The sequence below is a fragment of the Dromiciops gliroides genome, chromosome 1 (assembly GCF_019393635.1).
Source record: "Dromiciops gliroides isolate mDroGli1 chromosome 1, mDroGli1.pri, whole genome shotgun sequence".
In the NCBI taxonomy this organism is placed as follows: domain Eukaryota; kingdom Metazoa; phylum Chordata; class Mammalia; order Microbiotheria; family Microbiotheriidae; genus Dromiciops; species Dromiciops gliroides.
The window spans coordinates 20,902,052-20,929,938 of record NC_057861.1 but is presented as its reverse complement, the minus strand read 5'-3'; the positions used below and the strand labels follow the sequence as shown (position 1 = coordinate 20,929,938).

The 27,887-nt window shown below is 40.6% G+C and overlaps 1 protein-coding gene across 2 annotated transcripts in view; it reads right to left on the bottom strand.

Moving 5' to 3' along the window:
• TAOK3 (TAO kinase 3) overlaps positions 1-27,887 on the bottom strand; it is a 247,833-nt gene that overhangs the window by 138,336 nt on the left and 81,610 nt on the right. For both annotated transcript variants that reach the window (XM_043986734.1, XM_043986743.1), the window contains exon 2: positions 5,203-5,313. The gene's annotated coding sequence lies outside the window, so the exon portion shown is untranslated. The remainder of the gene's footprint in view (positions 1-5,202; positions 5,314-27,887) is intronic.

The following is a 27,887-nucleotide window of genomic DNA, read 5'->3' as shown; positions in this document are numbered from 1 at the left end:
AAAGTATTTTGTAATTGGGCTTATATTGTTCTTGGGTATGTCTTGGCAGGTAGACTTCCAAGTATTTATATTATTTATAGTTATTTTAAATGGAAATTCTCTGCTGCTAGACTTTTTTGGTAATAATATAAAAATGTTAATGATTTATGTGGGTTTATTTTATGTCCTGCAACTTTGCTAAAGTTTAATTACTTCAGGTAGTTTTTTAGTTGATTCTTTATGGTTCTCCAAGTTATATCATCTGTAAAGGATCATATCTTCATACCATCTGCAAAGATCGATAAGTTTGTTTCCTCATTGTTTATTCTAATTCCTTCATTTTCTTATTTCTTTTTACTGCTATAATTAGCATTTCTAGTACAATATTTAATAATAGTGGTGATAATGGGCATCCTTGCTTCATTCCTAATCTTTTTTTCTTTTTTTGGTGGGGCAATGAGGGTTAAGTGACTTGCCCAGGGTCACATAGCTAGTAAATGTCAAGTGTTTGAGGCTGGATTTGAACTCAGGTTCTCCTGAATCCCGGGCCAGTGCTTTATCCACTGTACTGCCTAGCTACCCCCTCCCCCACTCCTAATCTTATTCAGAAGGCTTTTAGCTTATCCCCATTACAGAAAATGCTTCTTGGTGGTTTTAGATAAATACTACTGGTTTTAAGGAAGGCTCTGCTGATTCCTCTTTCTAGTGGTATTAACAGAAATGAGAGTTGCATTTTGTCAAAAGCTTTTTTGTGCATCTATTGGGATAGTTATATGATTTCTGTTGGTTTTGTTATTGACATGGTCAATTGTGCTGATAGTTTAACTAATATTGAAGCAGTCCTGCATTCCTGGGATGAATTTCACCTGGTCATAGCATATAATCCTTTTGACATATTGCTGTAATCTTCCTGTAATCTTTTTATTTAAAATTTTGCATAAATATTCCTTAGGGGAATTGGTCTATAGTTTTCTTTTTCTGTTTTTGCTCTTCCTGGTTTAGGTATCAGCACCATATTTGTGCCATAAAAGAAATTTGGTAGGGCTCTTTCTTTGCTTATTTTTCCAAATAGTTTATATAGTATTAGAACGAATTGTTCTTTAAATGTTTGGTAGAATTCATTTATGAATCCATCTGGATTTTTCTTAGGGAGCTCATTTATGGCTTGTTCAATATTTTTTTCAAGATAGGGTTATTTATGTATCCTAGTTCTTCTTCTGTTAATCTGTCCAGTTTATATTTTTGTAAATGTTCATCTACAGCACTTGGAATGCTAGATTTATTGGCATATAGTTGGACAAAACAGCTCCTAATAATTACTTTAATTTCATCTTCACTGGTGGTAAATTCATCCTTTTCATTTTTGATATTACTAATTTTTCTTCTTTCTTTTTTTTAGAAATAAAATTAATCAATTGTTTATCTATTAGTTTTTCATAAAACCAGTTTCTAGTTTTATTTCTTAAGTTTCGTATTTTTCTTGCTTTCAATTTTATTAATCTCTCCTTTTATTTTCAAGATTTCCAATTTTGTATTTAATTGGGGATTTTTCATTTGTTCTTATTTTTTAGTTTTTTGAGTTGCGTGCCCATTTTATTGATCTTCTCTTTGTATATTTTATTGATATAAGCATTTAGAGAGAAAAAAAATTCCCCTAAATACTGCTTTGGCTGCATCATATAAATTTTGGTATGCAATCTCATTGTTATAATTCTCTTTGATGAAATCCTTGATTGTTTCTATGATTTGTTCATTGACTTGCTCATTCTTTAGGGTTAGATTATTTAGTTTCCAATTTTTTTTTTTAAAGTGAGGCAATTGGGGTTAAGTGACTTGCCCAGGGTCACACAGCTAGCAAGTGTGTAAAGTGTCTGAGGCCGGACCTGAACTCATGTCCTCCTGACTCCAGGGCCGGTACTCTATCCACTGTGCCATCCAGCTGCCCCTCCAATTAATTTTTAATGTATGTTTCCATAGATCTTTATTTTATTTTATTTTTTGGGTGAAGCAATTGGGGTGAAGTGACTTGCTCAGGGTCACACAAGTAGTAAGTGTCAAGTGTCTGAGGCTGGATTTGAACACAGGCCCTCCTGACTCCAGGGCTGGTACTCTATATACTACACCACCCAGCTGTCCCCATTGATCTTTATTGAATGTAATTTTTATTGCATCATAATCTGAAAAGGATGCATTTAATATTTCTGCTTTTCTGCATTTGGTTGTTCGGTTTTTATGCCCTAACACACGGTCAATTTTGTGGAGGTGCCATGTACTGCTGTGAAAAAGGCATATTCCCTTCTAATTCCATTCAGTTTTTTTTCCCCCCAGAGGTCTAGCATATCTAACTTTTCTAAAATTCTGTTCATTTTCCTAACTTCTTTCTTATTTGTTTGGGGGGAGGGAGTTGGCTAGATTTATCTAGGTCTGAAAGAGGAAAATTGAAATTCCCAACTAGTACAGTTTTACTGTCTTTCCTCCTGTAACTCATTTAAGCATTTCCTTTAAAAATCTGGATGCATGTATGTTTGATACATATATGTTTCATATTGTTATTACTTTTTTGTCTATTATATCTTCCAGCAAAATGTAGTTTTCCCACTTATCTTTTTTAATTAGATCTATATTTGTTTTTGCTTTGTCTGAAATCATAATTGCTTTTAAAATTTCAACTAAATCCTAAAATTTTCTGCTTCAGCCCCTTATTTTTATGGTGTACTTCTGCTTCAAGTTTGTTACTTGTAGACAACATATTGTAGGATTCTCGTTTTTAATCCATACTGCAATCCATGTCCATTTTAGGGGTAAGTTCATCCTAGTCACATTCACAGTTATGATGACTAACTATGTATTTCCTTCCATCCTGTTTTTCCCCCCTTTATCCTTTCCCCTCGCTCCCTTCTCTCTCCTTTAATCTCATCCATGCTCTAAAGTGTTCTGCTTCTGACCACCATCTCCCTCAATCTGCATTGCCTTCTATCAGCCTTTCCCTTTCCTTGCCCCTCTTCCCTTCTACTTCTCTGTAGTGTGGATTTCTTTACCCAACTGAGTATGGGTGTTATTCCCTTTGTGAGCCAATTCTAATGAGAGTGAGGTTCATGCATTGCCTGCCACCCCACTCCCCATCTTCCCCATCCCTGTAAAGGCTCTTTTGTACCTCTTTTATGTGAAATAAGTTACCCCATTATACCTCTTCCTTCCCCCTTCTCCCAGAGCATCCCTCTTTCTCACCCCTTTATTTTATTCTTTTGGACATAATCCCATGATAGTCAGCTCATGCCCAGCCCTATTTCTATGTAGACTCCTCCTAACTGTCCTAACAATGATGACATTCTTAGGAATGACAAGTATCATCTTCCCATATAGGAATGTCAGCAGTTTAACCATATCATGTTTTTGCCTTTCTTTGTACCCCCAGCCCTTAGCACAGGGCCTGATATAGAGTAGGGAATGGGGGGGGGAAAGAAGAAGACAGTCAATAGACTCTAGGAATAGATGAGGTGTGTGTGTGTGGGGGGGAATGGAGAGCTAGGCTAGGGGCATCTGGGCCAGTAGCCACTTGTCTTGGGTGGGTCTCCAGAATACTCTTCCTTGACTTTTTTTTTGTGTGTGTGACGCAATTGGGGTTAAGTGACTTGCCCAGGGTCACACAGCTAGTAAGTGTTAAGTGTTTGAGGCTGGATTTGAACTCAGGTACTCCTGAATTCAGGGCCAGTGCTTTATCCACTGCGCCACCTAGCTGCCCCCAGAATACTTTTGATGTAGCTGATGCTATAGCACCTGGCTAGCTCAGTTGTTTAGAGCATTGAGTTAATGATGCTAGTTAATTCATACTGGACCAGTGATTTCATTGGTATAGACAATCCCAGCTGAGGAAACTCCTTCCACTCACTCAATTCAGTTTCTTCTCTGAAGTTTTTGCTTCAGACCAGGGACTTTTAACCTTTTTTGGATCATGGATCCCCTTGGCAGTGTGATGAAGCCTCTGGACCCCTCTCCTGAGTCACATTTTTAAATGTGAATAATAAAATGTATAGGCTGACAAAGGATACAAATTCTATCACAGAATAGTTATCAAAACATTAAAAAAGGGGGCAGCTAGGTGGTGCAGTGGCTAGAGCACCGGCCCTGGATTCAGGAGGACCTGAGTTCAAATCCAACCTCAGACACTTGACACTAGCTGTATGACCCTGGGCAAGTCACTTAACCCTCATTGCCCCGCAAAAAACCAAACAAACCAAACAAAAAAAAAACCAACATAAAAAGAAGTTCATGGACCCCAAGACAAGAATCTAGTCTTACAGAGTTGCCTAGAGCATGGGGAGGTGAAGTGGGGGGGTCATATAGCCAGTATATGTGTAAGAGGCAGGCCTTGAATGCTAGTCTTTCTTTCTCTAAGATGATCTCTATTCATTCTACCAGTCTACTTCTCACAGTCATAGGCCGCACATCTACTTCATGCCAACCATCATTTAAAAAAATTTTTTTTTCAATCAAAAAAATCCATCATTTGTCACTCCTACTCTTTCTTGAGAATTAAAGAAAAACAAAACCCCTTGTTACAAACATTTATAGACAAGAAAAACCAAGTTCCCACATTCACCAATGTCAGCAAACACACCCACAAAATCAACATCACTGCTAAAAGAATATTTCAAATTCTAATGGTTGGGCAGTAGTGTCATCTTATCACATGGGGATGACAACATGAAACGGAAACACAAAAACACGTTTGGTGGTTCTGAGTTTGGTCATGGCAGACCAAAAAAAAAAAAAAAAGCCATTCCAAAAAACTGTCTGTAGATATTTATGTCTCCCGGGGTAAAATGTATTTCCCCCAAGTCACATTCTTCAAATCCCTATGAAAAGAATTTCCAAGTTTCCCCTAAAGAAAGCAAAAAGCCCTAGCCTTCCAACCTCCTCTAACACCAAGCTCTATTCTGAACTTGCTGGGCTCTTAACTTTAACCTGAAATTAAAAGCCGAGCTCTATGATACCACTGTCTAAATAAGAGAGAAGAAGGGATTCTGCTGAAATATGACAGCAGCAGCTGGGTTAGACTAACCATAAACATGTCCCCTAATTACACATCACTCCAGCCTCAACTCTGTACACAAGAAACCGGAGAGGATAACCTTAGGTTGGAAATATTCTGTGGCCAACAACCAGTAGCTTCAAGGACTCTCGCTAATTGCTCAGCTCAGGGAAGGCAATCGTGGATTATACCTTTTTCCTTCTGGTGCAAAGTGGACTCTCTCGCTTGAACTCATTTCACCAGCAACTGGTCATTTTGTCTTTTCCTTCTGTAGTGGCGTCCACTCTCCTTGTTCTGTGTACCTGGAAGAAGAGGAAGAAAAAGCAGAGATGTTAATGACTCAGGAGCAGCCTTTACCGATGTAGTAACTAACATTTGGGGAATGCTTCCCAAAGCAACAATACACAGTTGAAATGTGATCTCTGCCTATTGTCTGTTCTCTCTCTCCACTGACCTAAAGGGTAATAGCGGATAATTTTGAAGTTATTGGCCTAAACCTCCAAAGGAAACAACATTTACTTATTTAAGCTATATACATATATCCAAGATATAGACATATATGGTATATATGTGTGTGGGGGGTCAGGGGTCACTAGCTACTGGGGGAGCTTGAGCATAACTTTAAAGGAGACTGTGTCTGACTCTTTGTGACCCTATTTGGGGTCTACTTGGCCATGGTTCAAAATGCAGCCTCGGATACTTCCTAGCTGTGTGACACTGGGCAAGTCACTTCACCCTGTTTTCCTCAGTTTCCTCGTCTGTCAAATGAGCTGGAGAAGGAAATGGCAAGCCACTCCAGTATTTTTGCCAAGAGAACCCCAAATGGGTACATGGAGAGTTGGACACGATTGAAATGATTTAACAATAAATGTGACAAGCACTGTTCTAAAGACTAGGGATACAAAAAGAGGCAAAAGACACTCCCTGACCTCAAGGAGCTTATAATCTAATGGAGGATACAACATGCTAACAAATATATACAAGGTGAACTATATATAGTATAAATAGGAAATCATTAAGAGAGGAAAAGCACTACAATTAAGGGGGGTTGGGGAAAGCTTCTTGTAAAAGATGGGATTTTAGTTGGGACTTAACAGAAGCCAGCTATGGTTAAGGTTTAATGCATTTCCTTTTGGAAAATTTAAACTACTCACCCCATGAACCTGGCTACTCAGTATATTATGCCTTGAATGAAATAAGCGGTGTGTTTTCTTAACTGAATCAGAGGCTGTTAAAACTCTAAGAAAGCAATTTTAAATAAGGTATTAACTAGAATCTTAGGACCCTGATTAACTTCAAATGCATGAGTGGCTGATTCCTGGAAAACAGTTTATTCACAGTAGGGACATGAGGCCTCATATTTATCTTTTCTCCAAATGCTTACTCGAAACATGACTTTCTTAAAAAGCATCCCATTTCTGTCCTTACAGCTCCTTCAATTTAAATGGTCTGAAAGGAAATACGTTAAACCTAAATATCTCAAACCACTTTAGTCTCCTTCATTTTTCTGCAATATGTTTAAGGCCCACGTATATTTGACAGATGTCTTTCTGGCTCTCTATGTTTCTAAGAAACATCCTCTCTCCCATTACACTCTTCGAAGGAATCAAAATAATCAATTTTAACTTTCCTCTGACCCTTTTCTCATGCCCCGGCTCCATATATTTGGAATTACAATTTTTACCTTTAAAAAGGATAGACTTTGAAGAATTCATTTCAAACCAAAACAACATGCACAATTATTTTCTCCTTTCTCACCTCATAAGCCCAGAGAGAAAATTAGGAGGGTGACAAGAACAGAGAATTTCAGGTCTTTTTGTTTGGTTTTGGGTAAGGGATTTTATCAAGAATGTAGGATTTGTTATTTATTTATTTGTTTATTTTTTTGCTTTCTAAACTTTATTTATCTATCCATCCATCTATCCATGTATCTATGTATCTATCTATCCAGGATTTTCCCCAATTACAAGTAAAAACAAATGTTCACATCAATTTTTAAAACTTTGTGTTCCAAATTTCTCTTCCTCCCTCTCTCCCCACTGCCCCTTAAGAACTCAAGCAAGGAATATAGGATTTGAAACCATTCCTGTTACCTTATGATGGTAAGAAATGCAAGTCTCGGGGCAGTTAGGTGGCACAGTGGATAGAGCATCAGCCCTGGAGTCCGGAGGACCTGAGTTCAAATCCGACCTCAGACACTTAACACTTACTAGCTGTGTGACCCTGGGCAAGTCACTTAACCCCAAATGCCTCACAAAAAAAAAAAAAAAGAGCTGCTAGAAATGCAAGTCTTCCAATAACGCTAATTAATCAAAATATTTTTTAAAGGCGTACCTACTGAATATCTAAAAAAAACCAACCCCCAAACACCACTTAAAAATAAAAGCATACATCTCCCTCCACAGGCTCACTCCCAGAAAGTTGGACACTCAGCAATGGATTATTTTGACCACAGCAAATGTGGATGATCCATTGAAAGCACAAAGGGGCTGAGATCCATGGTGGTGGTGGGAAATGTTCAAGTTTGAGGTACTGAAGTAAGTCATGTAGAGAGGGATTGGCCTCAGTCAGCTTGGCCTTGGAGGACTGAATGAGGGAGGACCAGTGGGTGAAAGGTAAGGGGAAAACTGATTTTTGGCTCAGAGGTGGGTGTGCAAAAATAAAATTGGGTGCCAGCCTTAGAAAGAAGGGAATGGGTGGTGGGCAGGAGGAAAGGGGGTCTTCAGAAGGAAGCTTAGTGAACTACTCTTTGAGGCTACAGTGAAGAGGGCTCATGCTTCAGGCAAGAGTTATACAGAATCACTTTTGGGACCCTTCAAACACTACGGTTCTATGTTGTTGTTCCGTTGTGTCTGATTCTATACGACCCCATTTGGGGTTTTCTTGGCAAAGATACTGGAGTGGTTTGCCATTTCCTTCTCTAGCTCATTTTACAGATGAGAAAACTGAGGCAAACAAGGTTAAGTGACTTGCCTAGGGTCACACAGCTGGTCTTCCTGACTCCAAGCCCAGAGTTCTATCCACTGCACCATCTAGCTCCCCTCAAGGTTCTGTGAGATACAGGTACTGTTATCTCATCTTTACAGATGCAGAAAGTTACAAGAATTACATGGAAGAAGGTAAGTCACATTTCTCTTGGCGAGGGCTAGGATGCCGGTCTGAAGACCGCTGTGCTCCCCTGCCTCCAAGTCTTCCTCACTTTGTCTCTGATGCCTAGAGTTCAACCGACTGCATTCGTCCCCTTACCTTAAAACTCCACACAAATCCCACCTATCCAGGAAGCTTTCCTTGACCTCACCTCCCTCTTGTGCCCAGAGAGTAATAATCTTTCCCTCCTTGGTCCCCACAAGACACTCTGCTCTTAGACACCATGTAACTCTATGTAAATCTCTTCCTCCTTGAAGGCTGGGGGTGTATCATGCTGCCATTTTGCAAGTCTCCCAGCACTTAGCATGGTGTTTGGCGCCATTTTGAGGACCAAACCTGTGCTTTTATTGGCAGGGGGATCTCCCAGTAAGGAAAGCCCTTCTACCAATATAGATAGGCACTGGCCACCGGGAGGCTGACTTGCCCAGGGTTGTGCCGCCGGTATGGGTCCGAGGGGAAATGGGGAAACCCATCTCTTCCTGAGTTTGGGACTAGCTCTTTGACCATGGCCGCCTCTCGTCTTCCACAGAGTAGGCATTTAATAAATGGCTGCTGAGTGCCATGTGTGAATTTTGAACAGCGGAGAAAACAGCTTTGGCCATCCCTTCTCCCTTCTAATAATCTCTAAGTGGCTCTTTTTTTCAAGGTAAGAAAACCACTTTTATGGGGTAATATTTCATGTTGAAAGTATCTTAGAGACTATAGTTGCTTATTAATGTCCAATTATGATCATTGTTTCTACCATGCAAAGAATATTGATGGAGGTAGAGGGTTACCTTCTGTCATAGGAATTATAACAAGACAGTATTTATTCCGTCTGGGTCAACCTGTATGAAATGATGGGAGGAAGTGACTCAGAATTTTCTCACTGGGGCTTGAACTAAAGAGAGCAAGAGAAGTCCTCACCCAGCAGAAGTGCAAAGGAGGCTCACCAGGGCCCATGAAAAGCCATTTTCTTCCTCCTCTAAATAATGATGTTTTGACTGGTGCAGGGAAGGAGGCGTTCCTTTGGCTCTATTAAGCTGAGCACCTGGTGCCCTTGCTCCCTCTGATGCCTTGGAGCAGGGCTCACTACTTGTAACTATTGGAGCTTCCATACTGGGGAAAAAAGCAAACAAGCAGTACTTCCCAGCAGTCTGAAGTGAATGGGCAGCCACACTACCCTCTGACATCCTCACACCCTCAGACACTGCAGGCAGCTTTTGTATAAATTGCAAACAATTCTGAAGAACTCATCAAGACTTCAACTGGAAGCCTCTGCCTCCTACCGCAGTTTAATTACACATCATAGTGCAGTGAAAAAAGGTTAAAATACCCAGTGATAACTGACTCTTTTTTTTTTTCAGGGCAATGACGGTTAAGTGACTTGCCCAGGGTCACACAGCTAGTAAGTGTCAAGTGCTTAAGGCTGGATTTGAACTCAGGTCCTTCTGAATTTAGGGCCGGTGCTTTACCTCCTAGCTGTACCTGATTGACTTTTTTTTTGGGGGGGGGAGGGGCAATGAGGGTTAAATGACTTGCCCAGGATCACACAGCTAGTACTGAGGATTGACTCTTTTTTTTTTTTAAAGTGAGGCAATTGGGGTAAGTGACTTGCTCAGGGTCACACAGCTAGTAAGTGTTAAGTGTCTGAGGCTGGATTTGAACTCAGGTACTCCTGACTTCAGGGCCGGTGCTCTATCCGCTGCACCACCTAGCTGCCCCTAAGGATTGACTCTTAACACAGGAAAGGTCTTCTTCTTAAAGAGGACATTAACTCCCCCTAACTGCTGCCAGTAAGCCCTGCACCAGGGCCCCAGTCCATCTTTCCAGTCTCACTGGATGTGATTCCTCCTCCTTTATCCTGCGATCCAGCCAACCTGGCCATCCTTTTGCTCCTCACTGACAACATTCCATTTTCCATCCCTGCACCTTTGAACTGGTCATTCCCCAATGCACTCCCTCCTTACTTCTTTGAAGATGCAGCTCAGATGCCATCTTCGACATGAAGCCTCTCCGAATTTCCCCAAACTCCAGCGGTCTCCTTCACAACCTACCCTGAATTAATGACCTTGTATATTTTTGTATTTATTCATTTTTGTGCTTATGCTATGACTTCTTGTCTCCCCCTGTTAGAATGTAAGCCCAGTGTGTGCTAGGAAGGCTTCATTCTTTGTCCTTGTGCCCTCAGCACCCGGCACAGTGACTGACGTGCACAGAAATGCCTGTTGACAGAACTCACGAGGCTAAGCAACAAGACTGACTTCAGGTCATTATTCTGGCCATTCAATCAGTTCACCCTCCCCAGAACAAAATTTTATACTTACAAAATCTTATTTGACTTAAGTAACCATGATGGACAGTGACTCTTAAGCGTTCATTAGACAAATATATTTTTTTTTGCTACAACACGTTAATCAAATGCCTTCCATGATACTATAGGTACAAGACATTGTGTTAGGTGCCAGAGACAATGAAAAAATGAAAAACTCCCTGCCCTCCAGGAGTTGTTGACATTCCATGTAATAGATATAAAGATAAAAAAGATAGGATAAGCCATGGTTCCCACACTTTCTGGGTTCATGGCACCCTTAGTATCTCAGTAATTTTTTCATGGCATCCTAAGGCTAAAAGAAATATCTAACAGTTCTGTTCATTAAAATTTGGTCAAATATATGATTATCCTGAGCCCCCAAGTTGGTTTGCTGTGGAGCCAGGGCAATAAAACAGAGATTAGGAACCAAGAGGATAGGGATTAGAAAGAGATTGGACCTATGATTTTATTGCTGTAGGAATTCCTTCACTGATATAAGTTGGTGCCTTCTCTACAAATTAGAGATTGTTTCATTCTTTGTACCTGTATACCCAGCACTTAGCACGACACCTGAAAAATGGCGGGTTTTAATAAATATGTGTTGAGAGATTGATTGATTGCCTAAAGAAGTTATGTAACTGGCCCCAGGGGTACGCAGCTGCCCTACATCAAACTTGAACCCTGTTCCTCCTGAGTTTGATCTGGCTCTCTATCCACTGTGCTGGCTCGCTTTTCACAGATAAAAAAAGAAAAATTCATTTGAGGAGAGAGCACACATGCTCAACTGAAGGGTGAGGAGTGGGGGTGGGGGGAGAAATCAGGGAAGGCTTCATGTAGGAAGGGGCATCTAAGCGGAGTCTTAAAAGAAGCTAAGGAACCTGAGAGGCAGCGTTGAGGAGGGAGGGCGTTTCTGGCAATGGGGGTTGGCCTGTCTGACTGCATGTGGAGGCAGGAGATGGAATGTTGACTTCTATACTCTCCCTTGATGACCTCATCAGCCACCATTGGGTCAATGATCTCCAGGTAGATGCTTCCTAGCTTTTCATATCTAGGCTTCGTCTTCTTCCTGAGCTCCAATCTCACACGACTGACTGTCTATTGGGCGTTCTGAAGTCATGTCATGTCCCATAGGCATCCCAAACTCAGCACGTCCAAAATGGAGCTCATTCTACTTCTTTTCCGTCAGACCCAACCCTTTGGAAAACCTCCCTATTCCTACGGAGTGCATTACTGCCATTCTCTGGTCCCCTAGGCTCTCAAAATCCACGTCATTCTCAATTCCTCACTGTCACTCACTCTGCAGAACCAATTCTCTTTGAGGCACTCTATGTTTGGCCCAGCCTAACGGCCTTTGTTGTTGTCTTTTTCCTATCTCTGCAGCATTTGCCCAAATCTGGACTGGAGCCCTCTCTGGTTCCCTTCATGATTTAGTTCAGCTGTGACCTTCAGGTGCCAACTGTTTTGTACTTTATATGTGTGTGTGTGTGTGTGTGTGTGTGTAAAACATATGTTTTGTAATTTGTATATCCATACGATCTCTCCTGATAGAAACTGATGTCCTGGAGGAGAGCAGCTGTTTGACTTTTCTCTGATTTCCCCATCCCTGGCACACAGTAGGCATTTAATAAATGGTCCCTGATTGAGTAACTTTGCAGGTCTGTACATGTCAGGCTGCGGAAGATTTCTGAGCAGGGAAGTGATAGATGAGTGCTTTAGGAATACTATCTTGGAAGCTGGGGAGGATGAGTTGGAGAAGGGAAAGTAATTTGTGGAATGCTTGTTAAGTGGGAGGCATTGAGTTATATAGTATTAAAAATGCATAACAGGGCAGCTAGGTGGCGCAGTGGATAAAGCGCTGGCCCTGGAGTCAGGAGGACCTGAGTTCAAATCTGACCTCAGACACTTGACACTTACTAGTTGTGTGACCCTGGGCAAGTCATTTAACCCTCATTGCCCCACACAAAAAGGGGAGGTAAGACATGGTTCCTGTCATCAAAATGTTTTTAATTTTATAATAATTTGTATAGGGCAGTTAGATGGCACAGTTGAGACTGTGGGTGAGATAGGAAGACTTGATTTCAAATCCTACCTCAGATATTGACCAGCTATATGACCCTGGACAGGTCACTTAGCCCCTGTGCCTCAGTTTCTCCATTTTTAAATGGGAATAAAAACAGCACCAACCTCCCTGAGCTGTTGTGAGGATCAAATGAGCTAATATTTATAAAGTACTTTAAAGTGGTTTATAAATCCTGGTTATTATTATAATCCAACAAAAGAGCATATGTCAAGTGTTCTGCTTAAAATACTAAGTAAACACTAGCTGTACACCAATGAAAGCTTTTTTAAGTTCTTTGTACACATTATCTCATTTGAGCTTTAAAACAATGCTATGTGGTAGATATGCATGGGTGCTATTATTCCCATTTTATAGATGAAGGAATCAAGACCCAGGGGGAATATCTTGCCCAAGGTTACATAGGTACTGAATGTCAGTGGTGGGATCTGAATCCAGGTCTCCCTGCTTCCACAGTCGGCATTGCTTACACTGAACCACCCTGGGGCTGAGTTTTGTTTTGCACATACTGAGTTTCAAGTACCAGGGAACATCAATTATGTATAACAGGCAATGATAACTGCCAGCCTAGAGCTTCAGAGAGATCAGACTTAGAGATAGAGATATGAGAGTAATAGACATGGCGGTGGTGGTTGAAGTCAGAGGGATGGCTGCAATGGCCAAGGGAAGAGAAGTGAGAAAGTCCAAGGCAGACCCCGGGGAAAACATCAGCGGTCAGTTTCTAAACAAAGGCTGGGTAAATGTCAAACTAACATGCTCGTCATCTCCCTGTGATTTAGCCAATGAATATTACCCATGGTTCATAGGGGAAGAAACAGGTTAAGTAACTTCTCTGAAGTCACAAATCTCCCGAAACTGATGCAAGATGAGAAGCCAGTAGAACACGAGCAAGAATACTCCCAGGGCCCCTGGACTTGTATCTTGGAGCCTAATTGGGCTCGCTTCTCAAGTTAATGAAAGAGGAGTATTTGGGAGTCACAGTTTTGGAGCTGAAGGGACCCCCCAGACCATCTGGTTCAACTCCTTTATGTTTCAGACAAGGCCCAGAAAGTTTAAGGGACTTGTCCAAAGTCAAACAGGTTGTGAGTGGAAAATCCAGGAATCAAATTTAGGTCTCCCGATTCCTACTCCAGTTCTCTTTCCGCCGTACCATGAAGGGGTCTCAGAGACCCCTTTCAAGAGAAAGTATTATTAAGTAACCAACTACTTGGGAGATGCAGGGGTTTGTTACCCTTCTTAGATCCTCCTTCTCTACTAGGCCAAACCAGCATCTGAAGGACATTGTTGATGGGTGAGATTGCCCAAATCCTGGGGCCTTTCGATCCTGAGTGGGAGACTCCATCCAACTACAGAACCTTATGAAGAATTTAATCTAAGGTGAATTCTGGCCCATTGTGTTCCACTCAGCCGGGTCTGAGCAGAGGTGGACCTCCTTTTGTCCTAGGCGGGGGTAGGTGGGTTGTCTGGACAAAAGATAAGTCTCTTAGTCCAAGATTAAGTCATCAGTCATACCCCAGCTCCTAATTAGAATAAGACCACCTCTCATTATAATATTCATTCTTCTCATTAATAGTTAACTAGAGTTGATTATCAACCTCAGTAAAACCCACTTTTCTAAGGGCATACAAGCACCGAGTGGGTTTTATGAGGGGTCTTTTGGCATTCGAGAGTATCACTGACCCCTTTGTTAATTATAAGCTAGCATGATTAATAAAATGATTAATTACCCAGAAATTATGTTTCTTGAACTTTTTATATGTCACACTTTGGGAATTCAAGAAAAAGAATACAATTATATGGTAATATGTTATTAAAATAGAACTCAATCACATGTGCATTTTACCATCACAGATTCATAGAATTTATTTGTTGACTTACTATTTAGATCCCTTAGAGGTCTTATTTTGAACACGGACCAGGTCCAGGGTTCTAACATCCATCCCTAGCTCTATTAGTGCAGGATCTTCATTGAGTTGCTTCACCTCTTTGACAAAGTTTTATAGTGTCTCAGAATTGGAAGGCCCAACAGCGGTCATCTTCCAGTCCAACTCATGCCTGAGTGTGAATCCCTTTTACAATGTCAAGTGAATATAGTCTCTGTTTGACCAAGACAGGGCTTCACCTGGGCTGAGGTAGCCTGGTCTACTTTTGGACAGCTCCACTGGAAGACTTTCCCATGCCTCACTTTAAACTTTAAACCGGCCGCTTTGTAATTTCTGACTGACTTCCTGGCTGTTCCAGGAACAAGACACTTCACCTCTAGGATCTGGACATTTCCTCCGGCTATTCCCCCATGCCTGGAACACCTTCCCTCCTCAGCTCTTCCTATTGACTGCCCTGCCTTGTGTTAAATCCCATCTTTTCCTCAGCCCTTCTTAGTTCTGGGGCCTCCCCTCTGTTAATTATCTCCTATTTAACATGTATATAGCTTGCTTTATGTATATCTGTTTGCATGCTGTCTCCCCCATTAGAATATAAGCTCCTCGGGCAGCTAGGTGGCGCAGTAGATAAAGCACCAGCCCTGGAGTCAGGAGGACCTGAGTTCAAATCCGGCCTCAGACACTTAACACTTACTAGCTGTGTGACCCTGGGCAAGTCACTTAACCCTAATTGCCTCACTAAAAAGTAAAAATAAAAAAAGAATTAAAAAAAAAAAGAATATAAGCTCCTTGAGGACAGAGACTGTCTTTTGTCTCTTTCTGTATCCCTAGCACTTAGCACAGAGCCTGGTGCAGAGTAGACACTTAATAAACATTTATTGATTGATTAACATTACTTCTTATTGTATTCTCTGAAGCCAAGCAGGAAAAAAAAATCCACCTCTACTTCAGCAGTCCTTCAGACTCCTGTGTACAACTGTGTCCCATACTCTGCTCTTCTTTAGGCTAAGTTCTTTGAGCCAGTTCTTTTTGTGTCTTAGACACACACACAATAGATTATAAGCTCCTTTAGTGCAGGGACTGTCTTTGTTTCTCTTATTTCTATCTTCACTGCTTAGCACAGTGTCTAATCAATGGGCAGCTAGGTGGCACAGTGGTTAGGGTGCCCGGCCTGGAGTCAATATGATCTGAGTTCAAATGTGGCCTCAGACACTTACTAGCTGTATGACCCTGGGCAAGTCACTTAACCCTATTGGCCTCAGTTTCTTCTTCTGTAAAATGAGCTGGAGGAGGATATGGCAAACCACTTCAGTATCTCTGCCAAGAAAACCCCAAATGGGGTCAGGAAGAGTTGGACACAACTGAACAACAACAAAAATCAATGTTTATCGACTCTTGGAATATTCTCCAGTTGTAGGGTACACTTCTTTGGATGTGAGCCAGCTTGTCAGTGTCCCTAACACATGGCTCTTATAACTGAATACATTTGTAAACTGAGAAGGCTGGGCCAGATAAACAGCTTTTAAAGTCCCTTACAGCTCTAAAATTCTAGAGGTCTCTGATTTCAGAATCATGGGTTAGTTACCAAGAGAGCCTGTTCAGATTCACAGAAGATTTCAGCTCCAACCTAGCCAGCGTTCCTGGCAATTTTCACATTATTTATCCAAAAGTGACCTAAAAGAAAAATCCGTATGCTAAACACCTTTTGCCCCTGCACATTTTACCTGCCACCATTCCCCCAATATCTGAAGGAGCTATGAGGGGGCCCTATTTTTATTTCTTCTGACTTCCTGCTACCAGTTCACAGTGCCAGGCAGTGGAGATAATAGAGCATGCAAAAATAAGAGCTTTGAAAATAAACCTTCTTGCAGCTAATGAAGGATTATCTGGCAAAATGTCACTGCTATCAGCAAGTTCTTTTGTTTGTTTGGGGTTGTTTCTCTCCCACTTCCCATCTAGTACCCTAAAAAGAAAATTTGCTTTATTGTATTCAAGTTTAAGGACCAAAAGGCTCTGAAATAACATCATATGAAATTAAATATCTTCCTTTCTCTGCTTTGGGGGGGGGGGTGGCGGAAGGTTTGCTTGGAATTACCAAGTTACTTTGGACCAAAGTAGAACTACTGAGTTTGACACCCTCCCCACATTTTATAAATGAAGAAACTGAGGCCCAGAGAAATGATCTGACTTGCTCAAGGTCACAGAGTTCATTACTGTCGGAGTTACTATAAGCCACAGTTCTTAGCCCTCATTTCCATGCTTTTTTTTTACTATAGCCCTCATACTTTATAAGATTTGGAATCCATTGCTTAGGCAATTTTAGGTCAGCAAGAGTAATGGAAATATTACTCATGACAGTTTATAGAACTTTAACCAGTTGTTTATTAAGGAATTACAGGATTTTCATGCCTTGTGGCCTTTGGCACATAAATCATAGCTTGGAATGAAAAACCTCATTGCAAGAAAGTGTGTGTGTGTGTGTGTATTTGTGCACGCTCGCCTGCTGATATAACAGTAAGGGCATCATCTTTACCTAAATTGCTTCAGATCTTTTACTGGGCCTTTTTTTTTTTTAAACTAATGTAATGGAATGAAATGGTAATTTCAGTTTAGTCAACTATGATAATATAGAATTGGACAGTGATGATGGGGATTTATTTTGGGTTTGAAACTAAGTGCTGGGTTTAAGTTGCAATAAATTAAAATTGGCTTCTGGTAACAAGGTGATTTATAATCGGGACAATGTATAATATTAATTACAATAATGAACATAATTAAATGGTCTTGGGAATTATTTAGTGAGTAAAAATATTTTAGAAACTGTTCATCTGAAAAGTTAGAAAGAATTCCATCTAGGACCCAGGAATCCATTATCACCTACTTAATCTTCCTGAATTGCTTCACAAGGAGCAAATGAATAATAGTAGGTTTCTCTCCTCAGGATTTCATTTCAATTTGTCTTGCTTTTCTTTTCAAACATCCCAGGGGGAGATTACTGGTCAGTAGATATAAGGATGGAGAGCCCACTGATATGGGAGTCCAGAGAGAAATTATAATCCTTGACATGCTTTAGGGGCGGTACCATTGTCCTGACTTCCATGGATGCCTCTACCCTGTGAAAAGCCCACCTGGGAGCCTGGAGCCCCTCACTGCAGTCCAGTTTTGCCTAGCCACTGGCAATTATGGCAAGCATTCATATGGGTGGACATGGTGCATGTTGGCGCAAGGTCCTCCTGTTGCAGGCTGCCTCTGGATGCCTTAGTGATTACATCACTCATGAATTTAGGATTAACCCTTTCTCAGTGGCACACAAAGCCAAGTCTATTAGAGTCAACTCACAAGCCAACACAAATCATAAATCTTAAAATTTCTTTCCGAAATAAGGTACCCTTTAACAAGTGGCCTGTTTTTTTTTTTTTTTAGTATCTTAAACTACTTTGAAAGTAGAAAAGAATAAAGTAGAAAAGTCACTCACTGTTCTTAATTAGTATGCAAAATAACTTTTTCATAATCTGGAAATCAAAAAATAGTGGTAAGTTTGTAAGGTTTAAAGTATTATGTCAGCCGTTATGATCATGTTGACTAAAATAAGGAGTATAATTTTAGAATATAATATTTTCCATACTGTAACACAGATGCACCCTGGTCTCCTTCCCCCTTCCCAAATCCCAAATGACATCACCACTGTTTAAAGATAAAAGCACCCCAATATGAAATAATAACAAATTTCCTTTTCTTTCATCCCTTTTAGATAGATGCAAGGTGTATATTGGCAAGAACTCAAAGGAGAATAGCTTCACTTCAGTAAACAAACAAACCTGTAAGCATCACGTTCAGTTTTATCAATGGTTACTATCAAAATATCATTCATTGGAAATATCTATCCTTCTGTTATCACAAAAACGAAGTCTCTAGGACAGAGAGAAATTAGGTCAAGAAGTCTACTCCAACTTTTATATGCAATCAATACCCAGGTCTTGTCACTGCTACCTCCCCCACAACTTGGCTTGGCATCATAGGATCATGGGTTCCCAGACCTGGACCTGGAAGAGATCTCAAATGACATTTAGCCTAATTCTCTCATTTTAATTTTTTAATTTTTTTGCTTTTTATTTTTTTAGTGAGGCAGTTGGGGTTAAGTGACTTGCCCAGGGTTGCACAGCTAGTAAGTGTTAAGTGTCTGAGGACGGATTTGAACTCAGGTACTCCTGACTCCAGGGTCGGTGCTCTATCCACTGCGCCACCTAGCTGTCCCCTAATTCTCTCATTTTTAGACTGGGAAATTCAGCCAAAGGAGGTTTAGGTTCATTGCCAAGGTCATAGAGGTAGCAAGCATCTGAGGCCTCCATGCTGCAGAGCCATTGTTCATTCCACGGTATCACACATCTCTCACATTCCCCCCCTGCCTTTCTAATCATGCCAGTTCTACCCTAGTTCAGGTCCTCATCATCCCTCTCAATTATATCCTAAATTGGTCTCAGTTTTCCTTCTCTCCTCTCTCCCATCAGTGTTCTACACTGCTTAAAAGCTGATGTACCTATATAAACTATATCAGATTGCTTTTCGCCTTGGGGAGGAGGCAGGGAAGGGAGGGTAGGAGAAAAAAATTGGAACTAAAAATATTATGAAAACAAATGTTGAAAACTAGCCTTACATGTAACTGGAAAATAATAAAATACTTTTATTTTTTTTTTTAAAGTTGATATACCTAAAACACAAGATCTGATCTTGTCACCCGGCCCTACTCAAAGATCTTCAATGGCTCCCTATTGCTCCTAGGATAAAAAAAAAGTAAGTCTTCCTTAGCCTGGCATTGAAAGCTCTCCCTCTACAAGTTGGCTCCCACCAACCTTCCCAGTCTTACTTCATATTGTTTCTCTACACACAAGATATATTTCTGTCAACTGGCCTTCTGCATGTTCCCCATATACCATATTCTAAGCATCCCCTTCCATGTTTTTGCACAGTGGCTCTCATGCCTCAGACATATTTCTTCCTCCCCTTTGTCTCCCAGAATACCTGGCTTTTGCCAAGGCATATCTCCTTTAGAAGACGTTTGGTGAGCCCTCTCCCACTGTTATCAGCACTTTCCCCTCCTGAGACTCTTCTTTTTTCTTTTTTGCATTTATGTACTTCTATTCATATTATATTCTGCCCCCTACTCCCCCCCCCAATAGAATGTAAGTTTCCTGAGGCCAAAGGCCATTTCATTTTTGTGTCTCTTTAGTGCAGAATAGGCACAATTATCTGTTTGTTGTACTGGTTTGGAGTTAGGTGGAGCAGTAGGTAGCGCTGGGCTTGGAATCAGGAAGAAACATATTTATGGGTTCAAGTCCAGCCTCGGATACTTACTAGTTGTATGACCCTGGACAAGTAACTTTACCCTGTTTGTCTCAGTTTCCTCATCTGTAAAATGAACTGGTGAAGGAAATGGCAAACCACTCTAGTCTCTTTGCCAAGAAAACTCCAAATGTGGTCATGAAGAATTAGACATGACCAAACAACTGAATTTTCAAAAGCCAGTCATTTAGATGCTGCTTTTGAGACAGCTTAGTGGCTCTAAGCATGACAAATCTTTGTGGGGAACTCCTTGTATGGAAATTCCTTCTAGCAACTAGTAGTGACCTGCCACAGAGAGGTTGTGACTTGTCCATTATAACACAGCTAGTAAGTCTCAGGGCCAAGATGTGAACCTGGATTTCTTAACTCTTAACAATTGGCTGCACTGTTCTATTTAACCAAAATAAAGGGTAGATGAAGGACGGGGATAGGGACTGGAGTTCTGGTTTTATTGGTCCAGGGAGCTTCCTGAGGAGGAAACTCTCTCTACCAGTGCAGGTCTCTAAGCATCTCTTCACATCCCTTCCTGTCTTACTATTCATGTCATCTCTACCCTTGTTCATATTGTATGGAACTTATCATCTCAGAGAGTTGCCAAGGACACTAAAGAGTTAAGTGATTTAGCCAGGATTACATAATCAAAAAAGTGGAATAAATAAAATAGTTGGGATGATCAAGATAATATCTAATAGGTAGGGGTCTCCCACATCTCTACTAATATTGAAACTATTCATAATAACTAATAAGTATAGCTAATGTTTACATTGTGCTTACTATGGGCCAGGCACTATGCTAAGTGCTTTAGAATGATCATCTTATTTTATCCTCACAATAACTCTAAGAGGCAGGTGCTGCTATTTACCCCCATTTTACAGATGAGGAAATTGAGGCAAACAGATCAAATGATTTGCCTAAGGTCACACAGCTAATAATAAGTATCTGAGGCCAGATTTGAACTCCAGGCCTTACCACTGAGCTGCTCCCAAAAGGAAAAAAAAAAGTGTGTAGAGGATCACCTACTCATCAGAGATTTGCTAGGAATTGCAAAAGGTTGGCAAATATGGAGAATTCATTTAACTAATGCAAAAGGGTCCAAATGCTCACTCGTAAAACTCTTCTGGGAAGGGGCAGCTAGGTGGCGCAGTGGATAAGGCACCAGCCTTGGATTCAGGAGGACCTGAATTCAAACCCAGCCTTAGACACTTACTAGCTGTGTGACCCTGGGCAAGTCACTTAACCCCCATTGCCCTGCCCCACCAAAAAAACCAAAAACCTCTTCTGGGAAGCAGAGAAGTTGGATTCCAAACAAATATCCCCTTCCCTCTTTTGAAGACACAAAGGAAGAGGCATCATGAGATAACAGCTTAATCACTGGAAGGCATTCATCCTTCCTGAGGCTGATAAGCTGTTCTATACCAGACAGAGCCCTGGTTCTGGAACTAGGGAACCTGTATTCAAATCCCACCAGTGAAATCTGCTACCTGGGTGACCTTGGGCAAGTAATTGACCCCCCTGGGCCTCAGGTTTGTTATCCATAAAATGAAATCCCTTCTAGCTCTGAGTCTATAATTCCATTTCTACTGTTTTCCCCCCAAGTAGTGAACATGTCGAACCCTAGTTTGGCATGGAAATCTAAATTGTCAGTGCCAGTAGGGAGTTAATTAAGGGTAATGATTTTAGAGAGGAGAAACACTGAGGCCTCAACTTATTCTAGCTTTAGAAAAGAAAATGTTTTCTCTATCTGAAGAATGCTACAAATGACCAAACGCTACTATTCTGATCACTAATGCACTATTGTTCCAATCACCATTGCACCATTTCGAGTGACATAAAATGCCCTTTTAATGAATGGAAGAATAAAAAGAAATGGAAAAACAGCAGCTTTTCCCCAAATCCATAGAGTTCAAAAGGTGGCAAATTCCTAAACAAGAAAAGGGACTTGCTGCGGATTTCCTTACAGAAGTATTTGCAGCTGTTAAAACAGATGAAATTTAAATGACTTAATTACGAATAAAAAAAGTCTGTTAAAGAAGAGAAGAATAAGCTCAGTAATATGTAAACTGTGAAAAGGTCCTCTGTAGAACCCTCAACATCCTGTCTTCATAGAGCTCTCAGCTTGGAATCCTTGCTAACCTTTGTTGGCAGAGCATTTTAAATATAATATTAAAACATTCCCTCCACTAAAGTCTCTGATGCCGCATCATTCAGACGATCACAGAGATTCTGACTGAGGAGAAGGCTCAGTGACAGATTTGGTGTCTGTTATCTGAGAATCAGCCTCACTAAGTTTGGTGAGGTTTACCATTGCCAGGTTACCCATAGGAGCAAGAATGTTTTGGTCATGGCAACTCTGGTCTATCAGGTTATAGGTTCATGTTATTTAGTGATTTCAGTTGTGTCTGACTTTTGGTGACCCCCATTTGGGGTTTTCTTGGCAAAGATACTGGAGTAGTTTGCCATTTCCTTCTCCATCTCATTTTACAGATGAGAAAACAATGCAAACAAGGTTAAGTGACTTGTCTAGGGTCATACAGCTAGTAAGTATCTGAGGTGGAATTTGAACTCGGGAAGATGAATCTACCTGACTCCAGGGCCGCCACTTTATCTACTATGCCACCTAGCTGCTATAGGTTCATAGCATCATAGATTTGAAGCTGGAAGGAATTCTTAAGGCCATCTAATCCAGTATCCTTTTGTCATGGAGCACAGAGCACCCCAGAAGTTCTCTGGGGCACATCAAGGAATCTTCTCCTTGAGAAACTAAACCAGAGGACAGATATGCCTAGAGAGATAAACTGAACCAAATCTGACTGAGCTAGCTTCGGATTCCTACCCTTCATTCTGGTCTCCATTACCCTGGGGAGATAAATTTGGGTGTGGCTTCGGCCTTTGTGTTCTGAAGAGGGATCTGTAGCCACCCCTCACCCAATTCCTCTAGTCACTACCACTAGGGGATGGTCCTCTCTCACTAAAGGAACTTTTCACGGGCAGATGGTCCACCGCCATCAGTCCTCTATAAAAGTACCTTCCAGTCTCCTGTTCGAAGAGATTTGGTACCTCTGAGCCATGTGCTTTATGCCTATCTCCCCATGAAAAAGTCCAAGGATTTCTTTCATGGTTTCCCTCCCCCCACCCTTCCCTTCCCTTGCTTCTAAATAAACTACCACCTTATTCTAACTACTTTTGTGTGCAAGAGGGTGTAATTCTTTAAAGAGGAATTCCCAAGAACCCCAACTCCCACCAACCCGTACCCCATTTCCCACCATATCACTTTTAATACCCGGTTTTTCACTAGGCTCTCCCATAGAGACCACAGATAACTATCTATGACTGTTATCTTTAAGAGCCAAATGGAATATTGTAAAAATGCTGGTTTTAATTGTTATTAAATGTTATGAGACTGTTTTTCAGAAGTGAAGTCACCTGTATGTAGTTGAGGGTTTGAGTTGGCTCTGGCTTTGATCTTTCTTACATTAAAAATATTGTAACTATCTTTATCTTTGATCATTTATCTCACTGTTAATATACTGCATATTCAATAAGTATCATTAATTTAATCCTAGGAATATACAAATACATATGCATATACACATACACATACATATATATGGAGAGACAGGAGAAGGAGAAGGAGGAGAAGGAGAAGGAGAAAGAGAAGAAGAAGGAGGAGGAGGAGGAGGAGGAGGAGGAGGAGGAGGAGGAGGAGGAGGAAGGAGGAGGAGGAGAGGAAGGAGAAAAAGAAGAGGAAGAATAGGAAGAATAAATATAAGGATAAGAAGGAGAAGGAGAGGAAGAAGAAAAAGAATAAGGAGGAGGAAGGAGAAAAAGAAACTATTACAGGGAAAGGAGGTTTCTACAATTTATAAAACAAACATTTAATGAATGGGACTAGAGGTTTTAGGTGTAGTAGACTGAGAGATATGTTGAAAATTTTACAATTAATAAGCACAGCAAAATACTTCTGGATTGCCCTAGAATTCTAGATGATAAGATTACATATGGAAATGAGTTAAGTAGCAGGCTAAGAAGTGACCCCTAAGGTCATTTTGTTGACCTGTGTAGCCTTGTATCACATGCTTTTTTTTTTTTAATGTATGAGGTATTTTATTTTTTCCGTTACATGTAAAGATAGTTCTCAACTTTTGTTTATACATGCTTTACAATTTCAGATTTTTCTCCCTCCCTTCCCTCCCTCCCCCCTCCCCTAGACAGCAGGTAATCTGATATAGGTTATATCTATATTATCTCTATACATATACATATAGATATACACACACACATATATATACACATAATAACATTAATCCTATTTCTGCATTAATCCTGTTACAAGAGAAAGAATCAGTCACATGCTTTTTATGGAAGTTAACAAGCCCCTGAACAATATCAAAGAGGTATCAGGTAGAAGAGCTAAAATTCATAAACGGGCAACAACATGTATTGGTAGAAGAAATGGCCACATTGATGATGACTAATGGAGTCATTAAGAATTGAAGCATTAAAATATTGCATTGTAGTCTGTAACTTTTTTTTTTTTTTTTTGGTGAGGCTATCGGGATTAAGTGACTTGCCCAGGGTCACACAGCTAGTAAGTGTCAAGTGTCTGAGGCCAGATTTGAACTTAGGTACTCCTGACTCCAGAGCCGGTGCTCTATCCACTGTGCCATCTAGCTGCCCCTAGTCTGTAACATATTGTAGGGGATGTGTAATGGTGTTTTGCTTTTTTTTTTAAATGCCTGACTTTCTACTTTCTTTACTTACCCTTTAGCACTTGGTTAGCTAGATTTCTCCTTAGATTTCATACAGTTCTGACTATGGGGCCCTTCCAACTTGGGAGGAGTTATGGGAAACAAGCACCACAGACACAGCTTTTGAGAGTTGAGCATTCTTTTTAGACCTTGATGAGGTTTCAGAGCAGGGATTTCATGGGACAGGATATTTTGGATAATTAGACCTTCAATGTGTGGAAACCTTTGTATTTCAACCCCATAAACTTCTTAGGGTGACAAATTCCATATATTGGAACAAACCCTGGCTTCTGGTCTGGGGGCTCTCTCAAGCAGAATCTCCATACTGGTTAGTGTGGTTCAAAGTAATCAACAGTACATTAATACTTCAGGGATATGTCATTTTAATCTGACATTAGTACTCCCTCTATCAATACAAGCCACAACTTCTCTATGGCATAGAAGTTCTTTTCTGAGTATGCTGTAGTCTGAAAACTCTCAGGGTTTCACTGAGATGCACAAGGCTTATGTGCAATGGACTGCCTCTGATCTAGACATATTCTGACTGGTATGCCTAGACTCATAATTTTTCTGTAATTCTCTGCTTCTAGATTATTCCATACTGGAAACTTCTAGTCCATGCCTGCCCTTCAAGTGAATCTCCCAGTATCTCCCTTCACTAGAGGGAGTCTCTGGCTGGCACACTGAGTGAACACCATCACATTCAAGGTTTCAGTGCCTACTCTGATTGTATTATCAATTGTCAGCCTCTACTTTGTCCTTGTTTGCCCCTCTATCATCCTTCCCGTCTCCTATATGTCCCTGATTGCCCTGGTCAACAAGTGGATGGCTTCTTTTGGGCTCAGTCTCTCCTTTCTATGAGTTAATGGGTTGTCTAGCTTGCCTTTTTTTTTTTTTTAAATGAAAGACTTCAAGTCTCAAAAGCAGCTGCAAACAGACTGGGGCAGAGAGTTTCTGTGGCCAAAAATAAATGAATTATCCTGTGGTTGACATAGTGATGATCCTCTGAGAACTGAGATTCTGGACCCCATTCTGACCAACAAGGATGAGCCGGTTGCTGAAATAGAAAAATCAGGAACCCTGGGGACAAGTGGCTACTGAATCCTAGAGCATGTAATATTTTAGAAGAGAACAATTGTGCAAAGTATCACATGCATCCTGGACTTTGACAGAAGAGATTTCAAAGATCTGAGAGCATGAGAGCTTGATACAATGTCCTAATATTTCGAAAGGAAATTCAGCTTAAGAATGAGGGCAGTCTTTATTTTAGCTGGTGTGAGAACCAGGGCGCCACCCCCTGCCAAGAAAGACATGAGGTGACCTTCCTAAGGTCATCCCAACATCCTGAAGTCACATCACAATTGATGGACCACCTTCAAGTCATGTCAATCAATGAACTTGAATGCTACTAGCCAATTAACTTGGAGCTGTGTATGGGGACTGCCCCTCTTCCAGTTCCACAGGAGGCTTCTGGGAGAACTGGCTGGGATCCTGTCTTTTTTTGGAAGCGTGAACTGCTAGGTGAAGGCCAGTTTTTCTCTCTATCTATCCCGCATAGATCTGAGCTAAATTTTTCCATTCTTTCAAAGACCTGTGCTCACTCTCTCTCCACTAACTTCTTTTTTTTGTTTTTTAGGTTTTTTTGTAGGCAATGGGGGTTAAGTGACTTGCCCAGGGTCACACAGCTAGTAAGTGTCAAGTGTCTGAGGTCAGATTTGAACTCAGGTCCTCCTGAATTCAGGGCCAGTGTTTTATCCATTGCACCATCTAGCTGCCCCCACTTCACTAACTTCTAATATACTTTAATAAATACTTAAAAGCCTAAACTGTTGCTGAATTTATCAGTAAATCTTAGATAGTCCCCCACGCACACACTGGGGGGCAGGTAAGGTGAATACACATTAGATTTTAAACATCACACTTTCCCACAAAGCTACAATTGTGTAGCACTCAAGTAACATGAATTCTTTAGAATTAACTTTTGGCATAATAATGGCAGACATTTATGTAACACTCAAGAGTTTAGCAGTGGTATCCTCATAATGTCAAGAGATCTTAAGGAAGGATCCTAAGAACATTGAATGGAGTTCTTGTACGGAATTTACAAGTGGACATAGATGCTAAGGAGTAGCCAGCTGCCCTCCGGAAACTCAGTCTACCTGTTGGAATGGGACTTGGGAGAGTAAGCCAAAAGGAGGTGCTATATTTGTTCTTGAATATCCCTGCCTGTGCCCCTATTCAGCCAGTTATTCTTTGTAACAAAAAAGAAAGAGGTGGGTGGTGGGTAGGAAAAAGCAAACCTAATCAATGCATCAACTGAATCTGACAGTGTATTCAATATTTCACACTCACAGTCCCCCATTTGTTGAAAAGAAAAAAAGTGCATTTTCTAATTTTTTTTTTCCTAGAGAGTGAACTTAGTCATTATAGCTACAGAAAATTTAGTTCTTTTTTTTTTTAGTTTTACCCATTTATTTATTTATTTGTTTGTTTGTTTACTTATTTATTTATCTAGCTGCTTATTTTCATCTATTTATTTTTTGGTTTTTTTTTTTTAATTCTTCCTATTTATATTGTTGTAGTGACTGCATATATGTCCCTGGTTCTTCTTACTTCACCCTCTATCAGTTCATATGTCTTTCTGTGCTTCTCTGGATCCTTTATAGTCATAGTTTCTTACAGTGAAGTATTATTCCATTATGTGTATGTAATACATGTGAGAAATAATTATTTGTAACTAATATCTTGGGGAGATTCAGAGCTGCCCCTTCTTCCAAAGCCCTGAGTCTTAGAGGTCCAGTTTCTTCTTGGTAATAAGGTTGTATTGAATCTCTTCAACTTGGTCAGACCCATCTCAGAAATCTAGGGTGGGGAAGCTCATTGTGTTCTACTCAAGCTTGGATGGAGAGAGATCCATTTGTCTAGATAGGAAGTCCTCTCCATCCAGGGAGAGATCACTCAGTCCACCCACTGAAAAGGGTAAACATTCTTTGAAAGGATAGCCCAAGGCTGGGGTAGTCTGGTTTAACCCTTCATTTTAATATGACCTACCTCCAATTAGGCTGATTAAGATTTGATTGCTGTTTGATGACCCACCTACTGTTTCAAGGGTATATAAGCTCTGTGCCCCACCACCATAATTGTCTTTGGTCTGAGAGAGATGGTCAAATGACCATGCTTTTATTAGTAACCTGCTGGCCTTATTAACAAAATGATTAAATCACCCAGAAATTATGTATCAAATTTTTAATCATCACACACATTTTGTTTATCCACACCCTCATCAATGATAAGCTATTTTGTTTTCAGTTCTTTGATATTACAAAAAGTGAGTCTAAGTGTATATGAGATTATTCTTTCTTTCACCTATCTATCAAGTAGATAAATCTCT